Source organism: Physeter macrocephalus, chromosome 5, assembly GCF_002837175.3.
Source record: "Physeter macrocephalus isolate SW-GA chromosome 5, ASM283717v5, whole genome shotgun sequence".
Lineage (NCBI taxonomy): Eukaryota > Metazoa > Chordata > Mammalia > Artiodactyla > Physeteridae > Physeter > Physeter macrocephalus.
The window spans coordinates 6,916,576-6,922,324 of record NC_041218.1 but is presented as its reverse complement, the minus strand read 5'-3'; positions in this window follow the sequence as shown (position 1 = coordinate 6,922,324).

Genomic DNA, 5,749 nt, shown 5'->3' with positions numbered 1-5,749 from the left:
CCGCTCCTCTCAAACCCAGAACCCGGGTCGTTCCCTTTCAAAACCTGCGCTCACAAAGGGATCTAAAAAACCCGTCACACTAAAGAAAGCCCGGAGTTCATGTGACCGGCTCCGTGCAGCCCGGGTTCCAGGGGAGCAAGGGGGTTGGGTGCTTTTGTGAAACGCCCGAGTGTTGTTTTCGACCTGAAAGGACAGAATGCCGAGAATCAGAGAGAGAGCTGGGGCTGGAGGGGGCAGACCCGGCGTCTGGGAGGAAACTGAGGCCGGGGGCGGGAGGTGGGGGAAGTGACTTGTTTACCCCAAGTTGCTCTTTCGGTCCCTTGTAGGAATCCTCTTTCTAACCAGCAGAGCGATCCCAAAAGGAATGGGAGAGCCTGGAGCTGGCGACTCCCTTTCCTGGACAGGTTCACTTATACACATTTTTAGGGAGTACGTACAAGGTGGCATGAACGGGTAATGACCTGAAAAAGAAAGTATAAGCAGGCCTCCTGGTTACAAGTGATGAAAACCCAACTGGAACTAACTTAAGGAGAGACAGAAGTAGACTATATTTGTTCACCTAAAGGCACCCGGTGGGGTGGGGGGTGGGGGGTGGTCCCGGCCAGGGCACTTGCCCTGGGAGGCAACAGGAGCAAGACTTAGTCTGCTGTCGTCTCAGATCTCTCTTTAAAAATGGAAAGTAACGGGTAGAGAGAAGGCCAGGGCCACCCAATCCTTTCCCTTCCCTTCCCGGTGCTTCTCCTACCACGTGTCAGTAAACAGTGCATACCACCGGTTTTGGTATTTTAAATCTTTATGTGAATGATGTACTTCAGTCCATATCCTGTTGGAACTTGCTTTTTTTCGTACATCATTATGTTTTTTAGATAGAGTCATGTTTAAACAAGCCTATCTGGCTCATTCGTTTTAACCACTGTATAGTATTTCATTGAATAAATAAACTACAGTTAACTTTCCATTCCCCAGAGGGGAATCTGCATAAATGTCTCTTTGCCCACCATGCAGAGCTGCTCTGCACGGTGTCCAGAGGGACACCGAGACACAGAGACACTCAGTACTGGGGACAGGAGTGCTTCCATCTTCCCTGGGCTCCCCAAAGTGCTCACCAAAGAGGGGGGGCCCAGTGGCACTCCCACCAGCAGTGCCTAGGTCCTGTTTTCACATCCTTGCCAACACTTACTGATAATGGACTTAAAACCTTTGCCAGCAGGATGAGTGTGAAATGGCAGTTCATTATTTTACTCTTTATTTATATTTGTTCCCTGATTATTAAGGAAGTTGAACATCTTTTCATATTTATGAGAGATTTGGTTTCTTCCTCTGTGCATTTTCTCTTCATATCCTTTGCCAGTATTTCTGTTGTGAAGCCTTTTTCTTATTGGTTTATAGGTGTTTAAAATCATATTCCGGACATTAATTCTATCGCCAGACACTTAAGGTGATTGCTGATAGGATTGCATTTAAGTCTCCCATCTTACTTACCATAGTTGTTTTCTGTGTTCCAGGCATTCAGTGATACTTTTTTCTTTTGCCTGCTTTTGGATTGAGTATTTTTTTTTAGTAATTCTATTTTCATCACTCACTTATAAGTTACACATCATTTTTAATGGTTGCTCTACATTTTACAATATACATCTTTAATTTTCAACAGCCTGCTTCACGTAAATTATACTACTCCACCTGTGGTGTTTAACCTCACAGGAATTTACCCACCATCCTTTGTGCTGTTGTAAGCATACATTTTATGTTTCTAGATGTTACCATCCGCATAATATATTGTTGGTTGTGCACATGGTAAATATCTTCTCCCAGTCTGTCTCTTGTCTTAACATTTTTCATGGTAATATATGTTGCACAAACATTTATTTTTAAATACAATGAAATTTAGTACCTTTATTTTTAGGGTTTGCACTTTTATTTTTTGTTTGTTTTCTTCCCTACCCAATGCCTTAAGGATATGCCTCAATTTTTTATTCTAAGATGTTTACAGTTTAGCTTTTACACAGTTAGACCTTTAATCTAGAATTGATTCTTTTAGCTTTTAATACAAGTTGCATCTTTACTGAGATATAATTCACATAGCATTAAATCCATCCATTTAAAGTGTATAATTCAGTGGTTTATTATGTCCACATAGTTATGCAACCATCACTATGACCTAAGTTTAGGATATTTTCATCACTCCAAAAAGAAACCCTGTACCTAGTAGCAGTCATTCCCCATTTGCCCCTAGCCACTCCCACTCAGCCCTAGGTAACCACTAATCCACTTTCCGTCTCTACAGATTTGCCTATTTTGGACATTTCAGATAAACAGAATCATATAATATGTGGTCAGTTGTTACTGGCTTCTTTTACTCACATAATGTTTTTTAAGATTCATCCATGTTGTAGCATGAATAGTATATCATTCCTTGTTACTGCATTGTAGGGATAGACCCAATTTTATTTATCAGTTCATCACTTGATAGACATTTAGATTTTTTCCACGCTTTGACGATTATCAAAAATGCTGCTGTGAACGTTTGTGTACAGATTTTTGTGTGGATGGATATTTTCATTTCTCTTGAGTGGAATTCTAAGAGTAGAATTGCTGGGCCAACTATTTAATATATATTTTTATTGGAGGATAATTGCTTTACAATGTTGTGTTAGTTTCTGCTGTACAATGAAGTGAATCAGCTGTATGTACATCTAAGGAACTGCTAAATTGTTTTTCCAAAGAAGCTGCACCACTTTTCATTCCCACCCACAGTGTAAGAGGGTTCCGATTTCTCTACATTCTCACCAACACTGATTCTCTTTCTTATTATAGCTATCTATGGGTGTGGAGTGGTATCTCACCGTGGTTTTGATTTACCTTTCCTTAATGGCTAATGATGTTGAGCATCTTTTTATGTGCATATTGGTCATTTGTATGTCTTCTTTGGAGTCATGTCTATTCAGAACTTTGCCCATTACAATTTTTTTTAATTGTGGTAGAATACACATAACATAAAATTTACCATTTTAACCATTTTTAAGTGTACATTTCAGAGTCAGTATGTACATTCACATTGTGGTATAGCCAATCTCCAGAACTCTTTTGATCTTGCAGAACTAAAACTCCATACCCATCAAACAATTACTCCCCATTTCCCCAGCTCCAGCTCTGGGCAACTACCATTCTTCTTTCTGTCTCTATGAATCTGACTATTCTAGGTATCTTATATAAGTAGAATCATACACTATTTGTCTTTTTGTGACTGGCTTATTTTACTTAGCATAATGTCAGTCATCAAGATTCATCTGTGTTGTAGCATGTGTCACAATTTTCTTCCATTTTAGAGGTGAGTAATATTCCATTGTATGTATAGATCATATTTTGCTGATCCGTTTCTCCGTGGAGGGACACTTGGGTTGCTGCCACCTTATGGCTATTGTGAGTCATGCTGCTATGACCATGGCTGCACAAATATCTCTTTGAGACCCTGCTTTCAATTCTTTAGGGGTATATACTCAGAAGCTGAATTGCTGGATCATATGGGTTCCATTTTTAATGTTTTGAGGAACCATCATAATGTTTTCCACAGCGCTGCACCATTATACTTTCCTACCAACAGTGCACAACAGGTCCAGTTTCTCCACATCTTCACCAACACTTATCATTTTCTGTTTGTTTTGTTTTGTTTCAATAGTAGCCATTCTAACAGGTGTGAGGTGGTATCTGATGGTGCTTTTGATTTGCATTTCCCTAATGATCAGTGATGCTGAGCATTTCTTCTTGTGCTATTGGCCATTTGTATATCTGCTTTGGAGAAATGTGTATTCAAATCTTTTGCTCATTTTTAAATCACTTTTAAAAAATTGTTTGCCCATTTTAAAATTGGGTTGTAAAAGTACTATATATATTCTAGATACAGGTCCCTCATCAAATATAATATTCACAAATATTTTCTCCCATTCTGTAGGTTGTATGTTCACTTTATTGAAAGGGTCTTTTGAAGCACAAAATATTTTAATTTTGAGGAAATCCAATTTACCTATTTTTTCTTTTTTTGTTTGTTTTTCTGGTGTCATATCTAAACAACCATTGCCTAATCCAAGGAAATGGAGGCTTATGCCCATTTTTCTTCTAAGAGTTTTATAGTTTTGGCTCTTACATTCAGGTCTGTGACTCATTTTCAGTTAATTTTTGTATAAATTGTGAGACAGGGGTCCAACATCATACCTTTGTATGTGGAAGTCCAGTTGTCCCAGCACCATTTGTTAAAAAGACCATTTTTTTTTACCCCCATTGAATTGTCTTGGTACTTTTGTCAAAAAAATCAATTGACCATAAATGTGAGAATTTATTTTAATTCTATTCCATTGATCTATATCTTATCTTTATACCAGTACACACTGTTTTGATTACTGTCACTTTGTAGTAAGTTTCAAAATCAGGAAGTGTGAGTCCTTCAGCTTTGTTCTTTTTTTTCAAGATTGTTTTGGGCTACTCAGGATCCCTTGAACTTCTATGTGAATTTTAGAATGAGCTTATCAATTTCTGCAAATAAGCAATCTGGAATTTTGATGGGACCCAGAAGTCAACTCATCAGCTAATATCCCAGTAAGAGGCTCCTAGGTTAACTAATCTATGATGATTCTTTTCAGATGAATGTAAGATGAGAAATCCAGTATTAATAATTTTGGATTTTCTTTTTGTTTTAATTTAATTTATTTTTTTATACAGCAGTTTCCTATTAGTCATCCATTTCATACACATCAGTGTATACATGTCAATCCCAATCACATAATTCATCACACCATCACCACACACCCCGCAGCTTTCCCTCGTTGGTGTCCATACATTTGCTCTCTACATCTGTGTCTCAGTTTCTGCCCTGCAAACTGGTTCATCTGTACCATTTTTCTAGGTTCCACATATATGTGTTAATATACAATATTTGTTTTTCTCTTTCTGACTTACTTCACTCTGTATGACAGTCTCTACAAATGACCCAATTTCGTTCCTTTTTATGGCTGAGTAATATTCCATTTTATATATGTACCACATCTTCTTTATCCATTCGTCTGTCGATGGACATTTAGGTTGCTTCCATGACCTGGCTATTGTAAATAGTGCTGAACCTCTCCAGCATTTGTTGTTTGTAGGTTTTCTGATGATGCCCATTCTGAGGTGATACCTCATTGTAGTTTTGATTTGCATTTCTCTAATAATTAGTGATGCTGAGCAGCTTTTCATGTGCCTCTTGGCCATCTGTATGTCTTCTTTGGAGAAATGTCTGTTTAGGTTTTCTACCCATTTTTGTATTGGATTAATTTTTTTTTTTTTTTTTTTTTTTTGCGGTACATGGGCCTCTCCCGTTGCGGAGCACAGGCTCTGGACGCGCAGATTCAGCGGCCATGGTTCACAGGCCCAGCCGCTCTGCGGCATGTGGGATCTTCCCGGACTGGGGCACGAACCCGCGTCCCCTGCATCGGCAGGCAGACTCTCAACCACTGCGCCACCAGGGAAGCCTGGATTACTTGTTTTTTTAATATTGAGCTGCATGGGCTGTTTATATATTTTGGAGATTAATCCTTTGTCCGTTGATTCGTTTGCAAATATTTTCTCCCATTCTGAGGGTTGTCTTTTCGTCTTGTTTATGGTTTCCTTTGCTGTGCAAAAGCTTTTAAGTTTCAATAGGTCCCATTTATTTATTTTTGTTTTTATTTCCATTACTCTAGGAGGTGGATCAAAAAAGATCTTGCTGTGATTTATGTCA